Source organism: Tympanuchus pallidicinctus, unplaced genomic scaffold (assembly GCF_026119805.1).
Source record: "Tympanuchus pallidicinctus isolate F22 unplaced genomic scaffold, pur_lepc_1.0 scaffold4, whole genome shotgun sequence".
NCBI lineage: Eukaryota > Metazoa > Chordata > Aves > Galliformes > Phasianidae > Tympanuchus > Tympanuchus pallidicinctus.
In genome coordinates, this window is record NW_026294758.1 from 8,602,963 (window position 1) to 8,626,000 (window position 23,038).

At 39.7% G+C, this 23,038-nt stretch overlaps 1 long non-coding RNA gene across 1 annotated transcript; it reads left to right on the top strand.

Annotated features, from left to right (window-relative positions):
• The first annotated feature begins 7,834 nt into the window (after window positions 1–7,834).
• LOC128089336 (uncharacterized) lies at window positions 7,835–13,169 on the top strand. Its single transcript, XR_008210490.1, has 3 exons — window positions 7,835–7,888; window positions 11,881–11,982; window positions 12,224–13,169. It is a non-coding gene; the product is annotated as an uncharacterized LOC128089336 (long non-coding RNA).
• The last annotated feature ends 9,869 nt before the right edge of the window (window positions 13,170–23,038 follow it).

A 23,038-nucleotide genomic window follows, 5' to 3' on the forward strand; every position in this document is an offset into this window, starting at 1 on the left:
TCCCGCCCCGCCCCTCGGCACGTGATGCGGGAGCGGGCGCGCGCGGCGAGGCGGGAGCGAGCGGCGGGGCGCCGTGCATGTGGGAACCCCTGCGCTGAGGTGCGGCGATGGTGCTGCGCGCTGTTGGCCGTCCGCCTTGCCTTTAGCGGAGCGGTGCTGGCTCGTCGCCCGCTAGGACCCCCCAGGTCTTTTTGCTCAGAAATCCCTTCCTGCAGGTCGGCCTCCAGCGTGTACAGGTGCACATAGTTATTCCTCCCCAGCAGGACTTTGAGACTTCCATCCCATGTGCTCTGTGTGAGTTAGTCGTGCTTAGGTTCTGAGTGGTTTTCTGCTGGACTGACTGCTTTTCTGACTTCATCGGGACTCGCACCCACAGCTTTATTGCTGGTGTGGCAAGACTACAAATCTGCTCTCTGAAACACTTGGAGGTGGTCATCTATCACACCAATGGAGTATGGGGTGGAAGCAGAATAAAATAAAAAGGAGAAAGGATGTCAGTTTTGGTGTTATTTTTCACTCAGTAACAAGGACAAATTAAGGTTTTAGCTCTCTCATTTCAAAGTGACATCAAATGGAAGTAATGCCTGCTGTTTATTTCCATGAAAACTACAGCAGATGCAAGGAGCGTTACAGTACCATTTAACAGAGCAAATTGTCAGCTGTAAAGTACTGCTTTCCAGCATAGGCACAGCCATTAGCTGTGCACTTTTGCCAGGAAGGAACACTAACTTTGAAGACCACTAATGCTACAAGAAAACTTACAATGGTTGCAAAACGTACAATAGACAAAGAGATAGTGATGCATCACTGAACCAAAAACTAAGCTGGATTTAAAGGAAGGCCTTATCCTACTTGACACAGGTTCTAGTCTGCTTACTGTTCAACAAACGCACAATAGTGGTCAGCTCGAACTCATGCTACAAAACCAGAATGCAAAGGGAAGGAGAGAAGGCTACCCATGAATGCTAATGGGAGCTGCAGCCAGCCCTTCCTCTGCAGCCAGTAAATCCACCTCTCTAACACTGACAGTGCTATTAAGGCTGGAAAGTCAAGAACCTGATCAGTAGAAATGCCAAGGCAGAGGTTACCTGTGGAATTTGATTGAAGCCACTGTGTGTATGTACTGTGCCTGCTTTAATTGTGTGATTACATGTGAACATCTCCATAGGAGCATTGTTCTCAGGGAGCATTGACTGCACTACCTCTGCCTCTGGTTTCCACAGTCACCTCCATACCTCGACTATTATATGCAGTTCCAAGCCTGCTTTAAAGACAAAATCATTTACCTCAGTGAAGCCTTTTCTGCAAGGGTCTGTGGCTCGTGGCCCTAGCATAGCCTGCTGAAGAAAGGGAGAGGCTGGGCAAAAACTGAAGAATAGGATAGCATGTCAGTCTGGTAAGTATCCTCTGGCCAGTGAGAGCTGCCCCTGGCCATGCAGACTGCGAAAGGCCATAGCCGTACCACTGTCATTCCTCTCACTTTATCTGTGCCTCAGGATGTGGAATCTAGTACTCATGTCAGTGGCCTGAGCTATGACTAGAAGTTGTCAAGGAAAAAAGAAAGTGCTGCCTTTAGCAAAAACATGGAGGCCGTAAAAACGTGTGATGATTAACCTAAGAACAATCCTTCACATTGTTAGGAAATTAAAACCAGATCTTAAGGAACCAATGGAAATTTCTTTGCTTTTTTTGCAAAGTCGTGTGTTTTTCATACCTCTGCTTACATCTTTGTTTTCATGCCTTGTTACAGTTTGCCACCTTTGAAAACCACACATAGAAAGAGAATGAAGTCAGGATGCTGGAGGACAGCTTTCAGAATTACCCTCAGCCTGAGACCTGCAGTTTGCAAGCCCCCTTTCCCTTGGACCTCATCCCATGAAAACGTGTTGGCAAAACAGGTCCTATCACCTTTCCTGCCTTAGTTTACTTCCCTTGCTCCCCCTCCTTCCCCCCCCTCAGGAATACTGGTTAGTCATAAGCTGATACTGTTTGCTTAGAATCCACGTAATTATAGATTATATGTGCAGCAGCTTGCTAAGAGTGCATTTAATGAATTATCTGGTGCACCTGATCTATGTCAGTGAACTGTGTCAAAGTCATGGTCTTCTCAGTGGCCAAAATAAATCAGGGAACGGGATGGGACAGGCTCCTTGCTGCAGAATCTAAATTTCACAGATGCTGATGAATGCTTTCTGTAGAGTATTCCTTTGAAATTTTGTTGCCCATTTTACAGGCAGTGAGCAGAGGATGAAAAATACATGTGAAACACAAGTGCTTGCTAATTTGGATCTGTAGCTTGAGATAGCTGGGATTTGAGTTTTTCTAGAATCCCTGATACTTCAGTGGTTTCTTTGCCCGGGCAGTAAGCTTCAATATGCCAGTACTAGCCTTACCACATTGCTATTTAGGGATGGACCTTTGCTCTTTCTGTCTTTCTTCTGTCCCTCCCTGTCATTTTGTATGCCTTTGTCAGTTCCCATGTTTTCTGGATTAGCCTTGAGGAAGCTAAGAATCCTCCAAAAAAAAGTGATTTCTGCTTTTTGCCCTACAAGCCAGTGGTTCTTTTAAGCCAGTAACACCTCAGCACAGCCTCTTCACTGCACCTCTCCTGCCTCTACTGCAGCTCCTGTGGGCCCTGTGACTAAAATAGCTATGTTGTTCAGGTGTAAGTAAAATAGTATTTATTATTCTACTCTGCTTGTATTGCAATTCATCTGTCCCAAAACAACTGCATGAGACAATAAAGTTAACAGAGTTCTAAGCAATGTGAATCAAGGTTTTACAGTGAAATGTATTAGATTCATGTAACTTCTTGACATGTGAGACTCTTTACCAGTTTCACCTAAGTACTGTACCAGTGGAACAGCCACTGCAGACTCATCGTGACTTTTTAATGACTTAAATATCAAAGGAACTGAAAGAGTCTCACAACAAAGGAGGAAGCTGAAGGAGTGAGTCCCAAATGGTCATCTCAGTTGGTAAATGTTTGTCAGACCTATGTTTAATCACCTCCAGTGATGAAGACCCAAACCTACACCAAGAAAGCTGTTTTATTGCTTTGCTACCTAGTGCCAAAAAAACATTTTCCTCATGCTAACCTAAAATTCAATGGCTTTCATGCTAGTGATGCAGTCTTCTGTTGAAGTATTTTTTGGTAATTGTATGACACTGATGGGACGTCTTTTGTTGTGATCTTATTCAGAACTCATACTCAGCCTCATTTTTTATCCATAACATGGTTTACTGAGACTATGGAGTAAAACCTCACATTCCTTGCTGAGTTTTGTCTTTCCTTTTACCGACATTTTCTCCAATCTGTTTTGACAATTTTGAATCATTTTGCTATGCTTCACCTGTTTGGAAATATAATGTAAATATAAAATGAGCACTGTGCCCGTTTCATCATTGAAGAGAATATTAAATCTTATCAAGCCTGCAATAGACCACTGTTGTCTTTCATTCAATGCATCCTTCTGTAACAGTGTATTCTCACCAGCTTTGTACTAACTCTACATTAGGTTGCAAATACTGTTCCATTAGCTTCCTTATGAGAAAGGCACGTAGATAAATGTTCAAGAAATGCTTAAAGACTATTTCCTCACTAAGTGGTATTGTAAGGAAATGGCTGAGTGCAGTAAGGGAACAATAACCACCAGAGTACTCAGAGTTCATGAATTTCAGAGATTTGATTTTTTCCATTTAGAAAATATTTAAAAAGTAATAATGCTATTACAGAGCCTGTACTTGTTCGCAGTGATAGAGCACTGCAATGAGTCACTCTTACTAAGAAAAATTAAAACACAAATATTTATGGAATCTGTGTGTGTGACACATGTACCCACTCATCCAGTTAGCCAAATGAGCACTACACTCAGAATGACTGTTCTTCCATGAAGCATATGCCACTTTCCATCTGAGCTTTTAATTGCATATTAAAAAAAAAAAAAAAATTGCTCTGGCACTTTGGTCTTATTCTTTGCTGAGTAGCTGTGTTCTTCATGCATTAGAAACAAACAGTTGTTATGCAAATTATCAGGTTTTATAACAACTCAGATGTTCAATTTACCATCACTGGTTTCCTTACTAAACCAAATTAAAATTATGAGGAAGGACAGCTTTTTTTTTTTTTTTTTTTTTTTTTTTTTTTTGCCATCTTTAAAAACACTCACAGCAAGGGAAACCTTGGTTACCACAATACACATTTGTCATTTATCTGCTGTCATGATTGTCCTTCTCTGCTTATGCTTTACAAGAGACAGAAAGCCGCCTAGCAAATATTTGTTTTTATTTAACACTTAAATCCAAACCTGACTAACATGATGAGAAATACACAGCAGCTTGTGAGATAACTTGATTTGCTTTGGTCTTCATTAGTCAGTGCTTCTCAAAGCTAGTCAGGGTTTGTATTTGAATCATTCATATGTAAATATGTGGCTAGCAAGTAGTTGACCTGAGGCATTCCTTGCCAGTGTAGAAGAAATATGTCTCAAAGCTCTAGAATAGTAGAAGGTAGATCAGTGTTTAGGAGAACTGTCATAGCCACTTGCCTGAAGCTTACACTTCTCCAGCCCTCTGCTTATGGCCCCCTTAGTAGGGACAAGCACAGTCTTAATCACAGTAAAGAAAGTGAGGAGTTCACAGTAGTGCAGCCTAAATGCTGAGTAGTTATTTGTTCACCCACAGCCCTGTACAATTAAAAAGTAACTGTGTGAGAACATCAGACTCGGAACCATAGTAGAATTATATAGAACTATAGTGAAAACAATTTCAGGAAAACAACTACAATTCACAAATGCCAGGTTTTGGGGAGAAAAATAATCTGCTGAAAAATGCATACTTCATTAAAAAGTTAATGCAGTCAGAGCTGCATCTCAGTGTAAGTTTTTCAGCCAGTGGTACTATCCCCATCTAGTGTAGGACTTGGATGAAAGCTCACAGGTTTTATGTTATCAGTTGATAGCTGAAGAAGGTTCCAAAATGATGGGCTTCTGTGGCCAATCTCAGTTTGGAAGCTTTGCAATAGGTGAATAGGAAATAACCTGTACTAAGAGGAAGGTTTTTGTGTGAGAACCTCATGGGCCCCTATGGCCGAAGGCTGAAGACAGAAAAGATGTCAGTGAGGAAGAAAATGAGTGACATGCAAGAAAAATAGGTCACCTCCCAATCCACCATCATAGACATAAACTCTGGCAGCATGAGCCTTTGGGAAGGAAGTTTATTTTCCTCTTACTTGGCATAAAACATTGGCTGCAATACATAGATACATCTGCCAGTTCCATTACAGCACTGGTGGCCTTGCTATATCGTAAGGGGCCAGACAGTTTTCAGTTGCTGCTGTAGAATTGAACAACCCAGATTTTAAGTTTTACAAGATTTCTTTTGTAAGATAGTCTATGCTATTATAACATTAAACTAAATTGCTTGCTAATTCATCCATTGATAAAATGCGCATAAGAAGCGAGGCCAAAAATTGCAACCTGTACTTTTGGACAGATAAGGAATTATGCTATTTTTAAGAGAAAGTATTTGGTATGTTCTCAGGGGTGAAAAGTCTTTGAAACCATTGCCAGGGCAGCTGCCAAGAGGGTCTTTAGAGAGCTGTGGGGAGCACTAGGTTTGTAGATCCCAGCAGTTCCTCTGTGGTGATTACACATATGCAGAATGAAGGAGGTGCTGCTCTGCCCTTGCATAGATATTCAGTACTTTAAAATAGTTTGCCCCTCTCAGCTTGTGTGGGGTAAACAGTTTGATTTAAAAGCAGAAACTGAGAAAACAGTTCTGTTCCCTGACACGACTGCTGGAATTTTAAGAATGCTCATATCCAACTCATGGCTCCAAAAACCTGTATTTCAGTTCCTCATCAGCATTTCCATATATATATATATAGGTTTTAGCTGTCTTTAGCTTTCTAAAAGGCAGAAATGTACTGTAACATATTCGGCGCAATTTATAGGGAATGGAAAGAGGGAATCAAAATAAAAGGTAATTCCTCTGCTACATGTCTTAAACTGCTGTATTAGGATGAATTGTGTGACGACTGCCTGTTTCCACTGTATACAGGATGATTACAGAACGCATACATAGATGCTTAACTTTAGGACAACTGCAGTTAGGTGAGAAAATCTCATTCAGCAAAGCATGCATGTATATCCTAAACTGCAAACCCTCTTTAAAATGGAGCCTTAATGTTAAATAGAGCTTGATGGCTGATTATGTTATCTATCATCATAAAAATTATAAAGTGATTAAATTAACTGGACTCAAAATACTACTGATAATAGTCTGTCCAAAATCAGTCTGCTAAAAATGGACTTCCCTCCTTTCCAGGCATACAAAGGCTTGGTGCTCCTGCTGTTTAAAAAAACTCTAAAAGTCAAACAAAATAAGACAAACAAAAAACCCAGATCCTTAGAATTAAAGAAAATAAAAAGCACACTCAAATTTTAAAATATCTATCAAAATATTTACTTTTGTTTAAGAGAGGGAGGTGCTAGAAAAGATTGTTTCAAATGTCTCTAGTCATTTTCTTCAGAGCACAATCTCTAGTCCTCTGATTTTTTTTTCCTTTTTGGAAATATGTAACATAAGAGCATGTGAGAACAATTTTTCATGACAGATCGAGCGTGCATGAAACAGTATTTGCTTTATTTCAAAGTTGCACAGCCCAAATGCAGCTGTAATTTGCATTGTTTACAATTTTGCTGTAAACTGACTTGGGGCATCTGTCTACATTATGGCCAGACCAGGTGAAAGATAAGTAGGAAAAATGAAAAACTTCTAGCATAATTGATTTCCACCAAATAGCACTGTCTCTGACTGTTATAACAATTAGTTTATCAATTTAATGTTGATTATGCCTTGATCTGTAAGTAACAGGGTAGCAACACAAAAGAATAACCTGGCACTGTAGCCACAAGAGCATTAACACATATATTTTCTTTAAGTTATTTTCATGCCTATTAAGTAAAAGTCTGGTTTTACAGCAGTGTCCTTCTTTAACAAATTTTATTTCAGTATGCTCCAACTAAATTTATCCTGTGAAGGAGTAAGTTTGGGCTTAGAAAAGCTTTTTCTTTCAAGTTTATGCTTGAAAAGATAACAAATGCTAAACATGAATAGAGAGAAAAGAAATGCATCTCTCAAGAAAGTAAAAAAATATACTGTCTAAATAAACTGTAACTGTTGAATTATTTTTAAAATTAAGGTTTTTTTTTTGTTTTTGTTTTGTTTTTTTTGCTTGTTTTTTTTTGTAAGAAAGCTACTTCATGAGCTCAGAGAAGTTTAAAGAGGAACACGGCAGTCCTAAGAGAGTGAGGAATCCATTGACATAGAGATGGGAGCTTCAGAAGCAAGTTTCTGAGATTCACTTGATGTCTTCAGAGGATGTTTATAAGTACTTAATCTGCATAAGTTAGAAATGGAGCTAAAAACTTTGTGCATGTTGTCTTTTTTATCTTCTTTTCATGTGGGCTATATGCTGTATATTAGAGTGTAATTTATTTTCTTTGATTGAAGTAGTACTATGCATGTCAAAAAACAGGGTTTCAAGCACCTCATCTCAATAGAATAGATGATACAGTACTATTATGCCAGCAGGTTAAATAGTACAATCACTTAACCTGTTCAGGAAAAAATGAATAAGAAGTTAAAGTGCTATTAATAAAATTCTGTCTGAGCATGTCTAAGTATTATGTTGAACAATTGTGTACAGTTTCTTAGCAAATAAAAACTTCTGTTTTTCCTAGAGGTCGCTGAGCTTTCTTCCTGTGGCTGCTAGTGTACTGATACATTAGTGTAGTGATAGTGGACTGACATCTCCCCTTCTTGTTTGCAGATTTGTAGATTAACATGGAAGAAGGAAAAGTAACCTCCCAGTTCCTGCCTGGTGGTAAGTAAATAGGCCATTCGTAACTGACAAGCTGACCTATCCAGAACAACAAAGACAGCCATTCTGTGGAATTAAATATTTCAAGACATAGCTCTTTGAATTATTTTGAGCAATCTAATCCAACAAACATGTCCAGGTTCCTTTTCATAAATCAGTACATTCAGTGTGTCATGCAGGAGCACTCCTTCAGGAGGAGTTCAAAGCTGTGGGAGCAGCTGGCAGTGACCTGGTAGGCCAGATGGTTGGAAGGGACATCAAGGATCATGAAGCTCCAAAACCCCTGCCACATGCAGGGCCACCAGTCTCCCCATTTAATGCTAGACCAGGCTGCCCAGGGCTGCATCCAGCCTGGCCTTGAGCACTTCCAGGGATGGGGCATCCACAGCATCTCTAGGCAGCCTGTTCCAGCACCTCAGCACTCCTTCTGTGAAGAACTTCTTACTGACATCCAGCTTAAACCTTCCCTCCTTGAGCTTATACCATCCTCCTTGTCCTATCACTGTCTATCTTTGTAAAAAGTTGATTCCCTTTACCCTCTCTTTGTTTTATTATGTGGGAGGATCATTTTTATTTAGTGGTTGGGATAGGACCTCTGTTCTTTGTTGTTCCTACATTTCCCTTGGGTTTGTCAGCACTATAGACAGGAATGCTATGCATACAAACCTCTGCTCTGCAGAGGTGTGTAGCTAGATGAGTGATTACAAAGTCTTACCTCACAGCCCCAGGACCATTCAGGACTGCCTAAAAGCTGCTGTACCATCAACAGGCACCTGCTGGGAAAATGCCTGCTTCTGTTGAGGAAAAAAATCAGCTGCCTAGAGCAGACAAAATCCAGCATCTTCCTGGGTTAGAGCAGCACTGCCTCTGTGCAGAAGGGGACGAAGAATTCCCATGCAGTGATAGGGCAGATTCTGCCTCACAGAAAAGCTTATGGTGCCTGCAAGGACCTGGGCCAGAATTGCACCCAAGGGTGTTCTGCATGAGTCTCTACTGCCATCCCTTGCAAGGAGATGCAGCAGCACCTGGACAGAAGTGTACAGCTGGCAGCTAAGGAGTTGGAGTGACTGCTCGCTTTGTTCTGCCCAGATAAGAGCAGGCTGAGGATAGGCCATGTACCAAATGGACTTCCCTATCATCATGGTTCTGGGAAGACTGAAAGTCTGTGCTAGCACATCTTACCCTCTGTGCACAGGTGCAGTGCGATGTGCTCTGGATGCAGCTGGAGCCTCCAGGAGATGTCTGGAAAGCTGACAGAGATGACATGGGCAGGTAAATAAAAGTGTGGCCATTTATTTGATTCTCAGCATTGCCTAAGTGTGGGGTTCAGGGTTGAATTATGGGTGTATGATATATCTTCATCTTTCTGTGTGATATAAGCAGTGTATGCATACCAAGAGAAGACTACAATTAATGTAACCCCTTTGAATACTACATGGGATACGTTTCTTTGATATTGTTTTTTTCCAGGACTTATATATTTTGACTTAAGCAATTTAAAACTTAGAAGAAATAAAAGTCTTCTCTGACACTGATGGACAAAAACTTAAATACTAACTAAATCCTGTTTTCTAGACACTAAGTACTATTTTCTAGATCCAAGCACTAGAATATCAAAATGAAATCAAATTGAAAACATTAGTGAATTTGTAATGATGACCTCAGTATGACAGGAATGCATTGTGAGTTTTCTGGTTTGGAGAACAAATATTACTAAGAAGCCATTTCTATTAAAAAATTGTAAGCATAAATCATCAACTTAAGAAATTCTCATGCTGTTATTTAATCAGAAGTATAAAAAAATAAAGCAAATGCTATTTTGGACCAGCGAGCTTTTTGTTCTAAGTTATTGTCAAAAACATGTTTTTGTGCACTAAGTCAACATGCTGATATGGAACCTATTATTTTAGATGAGCATGTTATTTCTGGAAAATTTCATCAGTTTCAGTCAAAAGATTTTGTAATTTTTTTTCCTTAAAGAAAAACAGTGCATTAGATTTTTTTTTTCTCCCCAGACGTGTCAAAGCTGGCAGAAGCAGCATGATACTTGATTAAATCAACAAACTAGAAGACTTTCTTTTCTAACTTAAGTGCTTAAAACACACTTGGAAACACAGATTATACTTAGAACATACTGTAGGGTTAGCACTCATGTTTTCCTATTTCAGCGATGCATTATCAGACTTTATTTTAAAATTTATAGTCAGAAATATTTTCTCTCTCCCTTCCTTCCCTCCTTTCTTCTTGAGATGGTATTTTGTGCTGGATGTGGAGCTAGGTAAACTCCCTCTGGTGGTTAACTGCAAACTTAGTGATCGCTCCATTTCTAGGTTGATAAAGTAGCTATGCTAGTGAAGAAATGAATGTGTCAAAACTTAACATAAAAATAATTTAACTGGAGTCTACCTTCATGCTCCTTTGTAAGTGGATATTGAATTCAATCACAAAAACTATGGAGGTGTGCAGCAGAAAAGTATCATAAAGTAATCACAAGTATCATCTTGTTAGGCAGATAAAACATGCTCCATCTGTTGTTCGTCCAAAAGGATAAGGAAAACACTAAAAAACAAAGAAATAAAAAGTTACTTGCAACATTGAAAGATGGTAGTCAACTGGATCAAAACTATTGCAGACCACTGGCTGGTGGCCTTACATAGTTTGCTGTGTTTAGGAAAAAACATTTCACAGTTTTGAGTAATTATTGTAATTTGCACTCTAAAAGACACATCTCCTTTACAAAGCTATCTGAAACCACTGGGACATGGCTACTAGTTGCTATCACGTAAATCTCATGATGAGGTGTCAAAGAGCCATGTCAAAACCAGGCAATTTTCATTCCGGACTATTAACAGTAACATTTTATGTATCAATGAAAACATAGTTTTTGTTTGTTCATTTGTTTTTATATAGCTCAGTGCTCAGACCACAGATCAATAACTTTGTGTCTTTGGTACACAATAGTCTGAACAGTGTCTTTCTAAAGTGGCCTTCATACAACAGGGAGACAGATGGGCCCCTTTCTTCTAGGTTGCAGGACAGAACCTCTCACCTCTGAATCTACGCAGCTCCCATAGGCTTTTGCTCAGTTTTAGACTGTAGCCATAAATGAACAAAAAGCACAGGATTCATTCACTGCATCAAAGATATCTCTGTTTTATGGATATGTGTAACTACTGAGAGGTGCAGAATGCAACTCTTTTTTCTTGCCTCACAGTTTTCTTGAAAAAGGTGACTGGTGCATTAAGTTTGTAAAACTTGTTATTTTTGGCATCTGCTACCACTGAATGGTACCAGGGAGTCTGGATGTGTTGTTTATCTCCTTCATCCACACTTCACATATTTTTTCCAACTTTATTTATATCTGAAAAAGAAGCCACAGGGGAATTTTTAAAAGGGAAGCATCCAACACAAACAAGTGTTCCAATTCATGTGTAGCAAGATAGTAATCCTAAAACATGAACCAAAACCACTGAGATCATTCTGTCACAATATAAATCCTGTACATAGTATTTTCTTCAGAGTTCTTTGAAAAAAAAAAAAAAAAAAGATCTCGTGTCTCATATTTGTTCAACCTGATCAGTTATTTTTGTGTGTCTGAGCCTGTGATAGCTTTTTGCTTTATCGTGGGATTGTAGGAGGCAGAATTGGAATGGATCTCATCCCACTGCTAATGCTCATCTGTCTCCTGTCTGACAAAATGCATAGATCCATTTTTAGAGCATGAACTATTTTTCTTCTCATTCTGATTTTGGGAAAACTTGAGACAAAATTTTCATGTTAGAAAAAATAATATTTCATGTCTAAATAAAATCTGGTAAAATATGGTGAACTGTTCTGCCCATCTTTCAGTATGTTGCTAGGTTGACTATTTGTTTTTATTTTCCTTTTCTTTCTTGTGCTATTTTACAGCTATTTTTTTCTTTCTTTCTTTCCAGAATTGTTCTTTTCTAGCTTCTGCATTTCATTTGCCCTTATTTGCTCTGATACTTTCACAGATGCTGCTACAAAGAGAACTGATGGAAACAACTTTGTATAGAAGAACCATCAGCAACACAGATAAAGCAAACGGAAATGCAGTAAGCACAGGAACGATGCTGGTAATTGTTGATAATCATCTCAAAATATTTCTGATTAATATTTCCCTACTTTGACTGCATTTATATTGTGGTCTGGATCACATAATAATACAGTGATTATTCCACATTGCATCCTACCTGCTCTTTCCTACTCCTGTGCTCTGGCAATACCTTGTTTTTTTCCTCTGAGCGTCAAATTTCCTCCTCTTGTCTAAATCAATATTCATCCTCTTTGTGAGATTTTTTCCCCTCTCTCTTTCAGTTACTGTCATTACATCTGCATAGTTCTACATCTAGTGCTATTGTCATCTGGAAGAAATGACAACACGGGGCAACCTTTGTTTCAGATGTTCTGACATTCCTTTCAGCTCTGTTCCAGAAGGAGACATCAAGATTAGCAGCTGGTTTTGAAGATCTAGATTTATACATCATGATCTAAAATGAAATAAAAGTTATTTTATTTCATGGTCAATGGAGGAATATAAAATTCTGGGTTATTTATAAATCATTAAGCTTGGATATTTATATTTAATTTTATAACATATTTAAAAAAAAAAAAAAATAAAGTAATTGAGAAGCATGCTGTATTTCTCAATGTCTACCAGCAAAGATTTGTTTTGCTTGGAAATAGGGAAGAATAAACTGCCTCAAGCATGTATGGTAACATCTAGTTGTTTGGATGATACCCACATATTTCAGTGAGAACCTTGGGAAACCCCATGGAGTATTGGAGTCTACCCAGGCAGCCTTTTTTTGATGTAGGCCAGAATGGTGAGCTTTGATAGCAAGAACGCCAAGAATTACAAGTAATTCTGCATGGAAACAATAGAAAAAGAGGAATTGAAAGTAACCTAAGTATATCCTTACTATAAATATCATTATAATTCTGATAATGTGCAGGGGCTCTCATAACTCCTTGGAGATGTGTCTGATTTGGAGCTACGAGCCGTCTTTAGTGCTAGGAGAGATATTCCACAGCATCCATCTCGAAAGGCTGTGCTAAAGCAAAGATGATGATGAAGAAGACAGGACCTAAGGCTCCACTGAAGAGAGTAATGAACTAGTCCATCATAAAGCAGCTTGAAATATCAGCTCTTTGAAAGGGTAGGTAACAGCAGGACAAGGGGAAATGGTTTTAAGTTGAGGGGGGGAAGATTTAGGTTGGATGTCAAGGGGAAATTCTTCACAGAGACAGTGGTGAGATGCTGGAACAGGCTGCCCAGAGAAGTTGTGGATGCCCCGTCCCTAGAAGTGTTCAAGGCTGGACTGAATGAGGCTTTGGGCAGCCTGATCTGGTATTAAATGGGGAGGTTGGTGGCTCAGCCTGTGGCAGAGGGGTTGGAGATTCATGATCCTTGAGGTCCCTTCCAACCCTGGCCATTCTGTGATTCTGTGAAATACGGTTTTTAAGGAGTTTTTCTGTAAAATGCACTGAGCTGACATGAAGTGTAGTTGGAGTGTTAATAGTGCACATGTATTAAGATTTAGCTCAATTCCTTGAATCAAAGTTAATCAAGGAAGATGCCTGCATTGTCCTCTCATTGGACACCGGAAAGTAGATGAAGTGGATATATTTTATGTTACACAAATAATGACTATCTCAAAAAATTTGCTAACTGATGCCTGAAATACTGAGAATTAAAATATTACATTATTATCCCCAGAGCAACAGCTGAGGTAATGATTGTACAAAAAAACAAGTCTAATGAAGTCCAAAAGTAATGTAATGTTTGGCTTTCATGAGCTGATTTTCCCCAGCCACATTCTCACACCAGAGCATGTTTATTTCTCCAACTCTTTGAGCATGACATTTGTTTGCATGGCTTTAAGTGTTATGAAGCAGAGAAGGGACTGTGGAGGGATCTCTCAACGATTCTCTGCTACATCCACTGTGTGGCATTCCAGCTCACTAGAAAATTCAGAAGTTTCTTGGTGACCCTAATGGTACTGAAACTTTGGTTTTTTTTTTGCAAGACCACTGCAAGGGAAAAGAATCTGCTGCTGCATATTGTTGTTTAATGGCATCCTAAGTGTCTAGGGGTAAAGGTTGCTAAGGCTGAGGGCATGAACATCTTACTACTTATCTTGCCTGTTTTTGTCTTATGTAACATTAACCTTGACTCTTAGAGCATTTTGTAAAGTATTTTCTAGTAAAAGAAATCCTAAAACCTAAATTCCTCTTCAGTCATTAATTATAAAAGATCTGAATGTTTTGCTTCTATTTCATTTTTAAGGAAAAAGACTTGGACTGCGTATTGCACTATCAAATTCTTTGTCCTCAAACCAAGAGAAAAAGGCAAGCAAATGTAAATCATATTAATGCACTGTGGAACAGAAAGAGAGAAGAGTTCATTAACAAATGAGGAAGAACTGTTCAGGCAAAATGAAATAGTTCAGTTATTTCCTGGGAGAATAATAGCAAGCACTCTCTGAATATTAACTAGTGGAACTAAAGCATGAGTTTTACATTCTGAAACAAGGGGATATTTGCCAGAGGACTACTGCTGGACCTGCTGATGAGTACGCTGACAGTGCTTTCTTATTCTGAGCAGCATGATTTTCTGCAGGCAAGCTCATTAAGTAAATAAATTATATTTACACATACAAAATATATATTTCATAAGAACAGATCTTTGAACTCCCCTGTCTGTGTAAGCTACACTGTGGATTACAAAAAGGCAGCACATAAATGGTTGCTTGGCATGAAAGCAACATGTTTGTCACGTCAATAGATGGTCACCTGCCAAAAGTTGCCCACAACTTTTTATCTGCTTATGTGTCAGTAGTATATTAATCCTGGTTGTCTACAGGTAAATGTAGTATGCCAAGTTTCCAGGGAGTATTCAATGGACACTGGGGAGCATCCAAAAAATTATTATGTTCATGCATATTCATGCACCCTGCTCTGCACAGTCATGCTATACCTGCTGATATTTGCTGTGAAAGAAAATAACCCGTTCAAACTCAGTAAATCCATCTGTTGCCTTAAATTGCCCAGACATGTTTAATATGAGCAGAACATTCCAGAAGTGAAAATCTCTGAGACCTTAACATGCTCCCAAAGAAATACCGGAAAAACAAAACTCTGAATTACTTTTCTGTCTGTCCAAGTTGTTGGTATCAGGGTGCACCGGGCAAGGACAAGTGAATTTTCCAGCCGCTGCAGGAGGACTCCTGGTCACCCTTTCTGCTCTGGCAGGCACAGCTGAGGTCAGTAAGACAGGGCCTGTGTGCTATCTGGAGATCACCAAGACTATGTTTCACAGCAAGCATTTGAGACAGGTCAGTATAAACACCTGCACTGTATTTGAGCTACTGACTTCTGAGGAGGAATTTTTCCTAATTGGTCTGTGTAGAGAAAGCTAATATAAGGGGAGGAAAAAGCATGTATTGGTTGGAGAGTGGATAAGAACCTCCATCTGACCCAAAAGTGTCTTGTCTGTGACAAAGAAAAGTGAAATAAATTGCAAGGTCACTGCACTCTGCTTGTCTCAGACTGTCTTTCATGTTCAATAAATGATGTGCGATTATAGTAAGCAGCTAGCTTTTAGGGAGTGTATTTTGGCAGGGGCTCTCCCCCTTTCCTCGATGCTGGTACCATGGCTTTCTGCCATGGTATCCTTCTATCCTCCTACCTGTCAAAATACTTCAGTCTGAAAGCACTAACTGCTACTGACTGTGGAGTAAACCTTGTGCTACACAGCTGTGTCTGGACCGTGTCTTGCAGTAGCAAAGTTGCTGGGCAGAGGCCATGGCCCCTGACATCCACAAGGACTATCCTGGTATCAGTGGGAGTTTCCTCTCCATACCAGAGATGCTTTTTTGGAGCTAGCAGGCTATTTTATCTAGGTCTGTTTGTGCAGGATGCAGCAAAGTGATTGTCACCTGCATCTATTTTTCTCTTTTTTGCTTTCCAAAATGTCTCTATCAGGATGTGGATTTTATGTTTTATATGTAAGAGTTGTATTTCTTCTCACTGCTTTCCTACAGAAACTCTGCATTTGAATTTGTTTCTTTTATGTGTAGCATAAACAGAAGACAGATTTTGTTCCTTCCCTCTGCTGAACCTCTCATTAAAAATGACTGATGCTTGTTTATCCCCTCTTTTGTACTTTGAACAGATATTAAATCCTATGCTTTGAAAAAAATATATAGTAGGGAATCATGAATTCATCACCATTTATCAAGCACTTTGATGTGCCCACCCTGCAAATTGAGAGCACAGATACATTCATTTGTCTGCTTGCAGTGAGTTGTAATTAGACTTCTGGCAAGCTAGAGACTGTTTACTTGTAATGCTTCAACACCACAGAGCTAAACTAGCTTACTGCATTTTACGACATTCACTGAATAATAATAATAATAATAAAATCAGATAACATATTAGTATTTTGCAGTGCGATTGCACGCTTGAGCCCATGTCATCAACTGGGAGCCCACTGTGTTAGGTGCTTACAAGCATGCTTACAAGCACTGTATGTTTTGGCCCAATCAAAAACGTCTTACAGTTTAATTGATCACTGCTGAGTTAGACAGGGGTTTTTTTGAGCCAATTTAACTTCCCACATGAATTTACACCTTCTGAGACTTGCTGCACAACTGTGTCCCGGAACACAAGCAGCATTTAGGGCAACAGCATTTCATTTCTCCTCTACAGTAGGTGTCTTTGTTGCTCCACCGCCCATTGGCAGATGGATTCCCAAAGGCAGACTTGTCCATCCATGAGGGGATGGCTTCAGCATGAGCACCAGCTGCAGGCACACAACCAGAGAAGAAAACATTGGTGTCAGCCTCTGGCTGGCTCGTAGGACATGAGGAGAGCCACTGTTTGTGGACACAATCTTTCCCAACTGTCTTGATTCCTAAGCGTTATGAATGATTGACATAGCTTCATGTTCAAGAAATACCAGAAGAGAAGACTGCTGAATGGCTGGCCCAAAGCAGGAAGGCAGAAAGAGCTCTTTAATGGTGCCATCTGGCACAAATAACCCTTAAGACTTCTGTAATCTCTTTCACCAGAGAAGATAAAATCCTATTTTGAATAGTAAAGCCTTCGTATTTTAAAAAAATATTGTATATTTGGAACAAAACTGTTATGGACTGTTATTAAATTCTGATTTCCTAACAGTTCTGTGTGAGTTCATAAGTACACTGAGTTTTGAATCACTAAAATCAGCATGGGGAAATTTGTATTCTGGTTGGACAAGACTTAGTGTTTGTGTGTGTGTGACTGAGTGCATATAGGGAACAGTTTCCTAACAAAAGGAAAGCTGGAGAGCTATCATACCTTAAATGAAGCCCCAGAGTTAATAAAGATAGCTCTACCTCAGAGCAGGCTCTTTACCAATTATTTATCCAGGAATTAATGCATACTGCAATATACTACTCACAGAATCACAGAATGGCCAGGGTTGGAAGGGATCTCAAGGATCATGAATCTCCAACCCCCCTGCCACATGCAGAGCCACCAGCCTCCCTACTTATTATTAGACCAGGCTGCCCAGGGCCCCATCCAACCTGGCCTTGAACACCTCCGGGGATGGGGCATCCACAAGCAATGGGCAGCCTGTTCCAGTACCTCACCACTCTCACAGTAAAGAACTTATTCCTTGACACCATCTGAGTTTCTTACTGATGTTGAGGAGACCCCTGAGAAAAACAGGTTTTTAATGTTTCTGTCAGTTCATACCCACCAGTTTTACTGTACTTTTCATTAGTCTTTTCTATTTTTTCAATTACTTACTGATGTCTTAAACTATAAATGTTTAAAGGCAGTATAGACCTTTCTGTGCTGTATGTAATTCTCCCCTGCCAAAAGAATTTTGACTCCCGTGATCTATGACCAAGGGATTATTTTCAGTGTGATGAGATGTAAACAAGACTATATCCCACTTGTTAATTCTCTCTGGTGAATAGTAATTAGCCATAAATTTTATTCATAGATTTCAGAGGTATGAGGAACTAATACATCCTCATGACTTTTATTGCAATATATCAAGCAGCAAAATCTAGAAAAGCTTCAAAGCTCTATCTATACATTTTGTCTTTTGTATATCACTATCTGTATCTTTTCTCCACTTATTGTAACAGCGATGGGCTTCTTGTTCTTAATTTTCCCACTACTAATAGCTGGTTCTGAGGTTAGATCTCATGTCACATAAGGTAACGCTACCACAAGCCAGTACCGATATGGAGGTGTTTATGTTCTGTCCTGCCCCTCTGGGCAGCATAAACTTGACATCAGCCCCATGGTACACATTAATCTGACAAACTGCTGTGTTTGGCCACAGTTTAAACAGACATCTTTGAACTGAGGCAGGATCTAAGACATTTCTAGGGAAGACTTTAGGAACCCTTTTTGCCCCATCAGGGCTACCAGCTGCCCCTATGCAAGCAGCTGCACCCACAGAGCTCTGCCAGCCCTGACTGCTTTGCTCACTCACTGTGAGAAATGCAGGCTCAGCTTCAAGCATGATCTCAAACATTAACCTTTTTTTTGTTTGGTACAGCTTTATACAAGCTTAAGTGTAGCTTTCACACATACAGATCTTTACATGAAAAGGCTTGCAAATGTGTTTGTACTACAGTGTTCTACTTGCTCATATAGCCATGCCCCTAGGAGATAAAGTAGCCAACAGTACTTTAAATAAATCTTCTACATCGTGGAGCTGGTCGTGTAGCTTAGACATTTCAGTGAATGTGCTCTACTTCTGTTATTACTATTTTGCTTCAGCAGTCCCAGAGAAATCTTTGTACGTTCAAGAAAGAATATTAAATAGCCTTTACCAAATAGAAAATTGAATCAATTTGCTCCACAGTTAATTAAAGCTTTTTCTTTTCTTCAGTGTAGTTTATTGTTTCTCAAAATATCCTTATATTAGCTACATAAGAATGAAGTCTTGCAATTGCATGTATGCTGTAAGAGTCCTACTCTGGGGTAGGACATGAAGTATGACACGAAGGTGAATAAGAGCGATATCTTTTTCATAGAAAATTTGGTTTTTACTATTCCCGTGAGCCTAACTGCTAGTTTGAAAGGGAAGGTAGAAAGTTCCATAAAGATAGAGCATCTCTTCCATAGGTACAAAAATACAGTGCTGGAACCACAGGTAAAGGCTTTGATTTCTGAATGTGCTTTGCATACACATTGAAAGCTTACATTTTTGTGTGGTTCCTAGGCAAGATTATGCTGTGTGATAAGATTTAGATTGGAAATTCTAGATTTTATTTTGGAAGATTTACTACACTTGGATCTTTGAAGTACCAACTGGTCTGAAAGAAAAAGATAAAATGTTAAGACCAGATGTGAAAACTGTGAAAACCTTCTTCATGACCTACTGAATACCTGTAAACATAATATAACCATTTCATTATTACAGTTGTAAGTGAAGTCGAGTATTCACAGGAATGAAATACCAGAAAACTGGTCTATCTTGCAATTTTTAACTTAAAATCTAAAAATCCTAAGGTTTTTCCTATCCCTAAATGTTCCTAGATGTTATCCTAAATTAATAACTCCTTTTCCTCCAAATGTCTTTCAGTATCTATTTGTCAGATATGTCGTCCTCTTCAGACTCATCTGCACACGCAATGACATCCCAGTTTATCTAGGCTAACCTCATGGCACTGATAGTAATAACAGCCATTGTAGCAGCAATTTTAGTGTGTGCTATCAGAAAAGAAACTCTCCAGAGGCACTTAATTAATTTAGGAGCAGTATACTAAGATGTTACACAATTGCACTTTCTTAGGCAGACATATCTTTAATTTCTCATCAAAATCGCCAGGAAGGTTAGGAACACAAATCTTTATTGACTGCTAGTAAAATTTGTTGTACTAACTCAGCGAGGCACTTCATAAGTCTTCCTCTAACTTATCTCTACAGCACATACATGTAATAAATATTGCTCTTCTATCTGTCTATTTATCAATCAGTCAACAACTGGGGCTGCTTGTGCTAGTGCCAAACTAATGATATACTAACAGTTCTTTCCAGTAGAACAAAGCATGCTTCAGCTTTGTTAATGGTAAGAGTTCCTCTCCTGCTCTGAATTTGATAAATAATTAAAACATGTTAAGTAATGCCATACTCTAAGAAAATATCCTAACTACTTCTATGTGACTAGGGAAGTTGGTAGCAAGCCCCATTTCACAGTCATCTTTCTTGTCACACTTTGTTCAGCCACCAAGGACTGATGGTGGCTAATGGGAGTCTTTACTGTGCCACATTCCAGTCTACTGTCATTACTTTTTAATTAGATGGAAGATTGGAGCTGTATGGTTTACTTTGCAGTATTAATTTTGGAATAACTCCTCTGAGGCAGTCCATTTTGACTTGAACATAAAATTAGCAATACTCGTAACCTCTATTCTGCACTTTTGTCATGTAACAGTAGTTTGTTAATTTTTTGTTGTTGTTCAGAACATTTGCAACAGCTCCTAAAGCATGACATGAAAACATGTATTACAAATTTCACAGTTACTGCTGGTCTAAGGTCCCAAGATGTTGAGTGGCATTCCTGTAGGAATCCTCTATTGCCAAGTAAATGTAACACAGAAGCTCTTTAAATGGGAAAAAAAGAAAAGAAAAAGAAGACTTCAGTTCTTTCAAAAAAATGTCTAAGTATAGTACATACACTACAGACAAGCAAGATTACTCTTAGAGGAGCTAGCAAGTAAGATTTTAATCTACATCCCTGGAATAAATAGTATTTCAATTTCCATTTCTGAGTTCGCTGTTTTAAGAACTGATGGTTTTGTCCAGAACATGCAGAAAAATCAATCTGAATTAACTTTTAAAATGGATTGGCTAAACCACATTAAGTGTCTGCATAGCCAACTCTCATTTAGAATGTACTAATTTACTTGGCAAGTAAATCTAGTTTTATCACACAGAGAATCACACACTGAACAGCTGAGGTTGGAGGGGAACTCTGGAGATCGTTGAGTCCAGCCTTACACTAAAGCAGATTCCTTACAGCAGGCTGTAATTTAAGTAAGCATCCAGGGAGCTGGAATATCTTTGGAGAGGGAGACTCCACAACATCTCCGGGCAGCCTGTTCCAGGGCTCTCTCACCCCCACAGTAAATAATTTTTTTTCATGTTCAGATGGAACTTCTCTGTTCCAGGTTGTTCCTGTTGCTCCTGTCCTGTTGCGTAGCATCACAAAAAGCCTGGCTTCACTCTTTTGATATCCTCCCTTAAGATATTTGTATGCACACAGAAGATCCCTCTTAGTCTTCTCAAGGTCACACAGGCCCTGCTTACTTTTCCGCTTCTCATCAGAGAGTTTTTCCAGGCCCTCAGACATCTCTATAGCCCTCCACTGGCTCTCTTGAGCTGGGGAGCCCAGAACTGAGTAAGTGCTTCAGATGTGGCCTCACTAGGGCAGAATAGAGGGAGAGAATCACATTGCCCTGCTGGCCACGTTTTTTTTTAATGCATCCCAGGATATCATTGGCTTTCTTGGCCACACGGGCACTTAGCTGGCATATGGCCAACCTGATGTCCATTGGACAACTATGTCCTTCTCTGAAGAGTTCCTTTCCAGCAGGTCAGCATCTAACCTCTGCTGATGCATGCAGTTATTCCTCCCCAGGTGCAGGGGAGGAACATCGTAACATTCCTCTCTGCTCAACTCTCCAACCTGTCCAGGTCTCAGTGAGCACTGCCTCCTCTCAGAAGTGAATTAGCAAATTTGCTGAGGATGCACTCTACCCCTTCATCCAGATCAATGACAAAGATCGGCTAAACAAGTCTAGACTCAGTATTGTCCGCTGGGGGCCTTTGCTAGCTACAGGTCTCCAACTACACTGCCACTGATCAAAACCTTCTGAGCTCTGCCAGTCAGTCATTCTTCTATCCACCTCGCTGTGTGGTCATCTAACCCACACTTCCTGAGATTACCTATAAAGTTGTTACATGAAATGGAGTTGAAAGCCTTGCCAAAGTTGAGATAGACAACATCCACCACTCTCCTTATCTACCCAGCCAGTCATTCCCACAGAAGACTACCAGATTGGTTAAACATGACTTATCCTTGATGAATTGATGCTGACTAGTCACAATCACCTTCATCAAACTCCACATTCTTAGAAATGACATCTGGGATAAGTTATTCTGTCTCTTGCCCAGGGGAAGAGGTGAAGTTGACTGGCCTGTAGTTCTGTGGGCCCTTCTTCTTGCACTTTTTGAAGACTGGAATGAGAATGGTTTTCTTCCAATATTCATACACTTCCCCCATTCTCCATGACCTTTCCACATAGATGGAGAGTGGCTCAGCAGTGGTGTCCACTAGCTGCCTTTGCACTTGTGAGTGCATCCTATTGAGGCTCATGGATTTGTGGGGTCAGGTCTGTCTAAATGAAGGGGAAGTCTTCCCTTCTCCAAAATTGTGCTTGTCTCTATTGTCTGGGACTTCTGAAGGCTGGCCTTAGCAGTAAAGAGAGAAGCAAAGAAAACAATCATAACTCTGCCTTCTCTGCATCCTTCTTCGCCAGGGCACCCACGTCATTCAGCAGTGAGCTCACGTTCTCCCTAGTTTTCCTTTAGCTACTGATGTATTTCAAGAAAGCTTTTTATTGTTGTTGTCCTTGACATCTTTTGAAAAGTATTATTCCAGGTAGGCCTTAGACTTCCTCATTGCATCATGCATACTCTGACTTCTTATATTCCTGCTAAGAGACCTGTCTCTTTTTCCACATTCTGCATACTTCTGTTAAGTTTTGCCAGGAGCTCCTTACTCATCCATGCAAGCCTCTTACCCGCTTTACTTGACTTCATATTCATAGGGGTGCACCAATCTTGAGCTTGAAGTAAATGATGCTTGAATACCACCCAACTCTCTTGGACTCTCTTACTTTCCAGGACCTTAACCTATGGAATTCCTCCAAGTAACTTACAGAAGAGGACATGGTTGATATGAAGTCCAGGGCTGCAATCCTACTTATAGCTCTGCTATCACAGAATTTTGGAGTGAAGTTGAAGTGATGAGCAATACTGATCAACCAGATTTTGAACAAAGCTAAGGATAGGATTGAATGGAATGGAATGGCAGAGAGGAGAGGAGAGGAGACA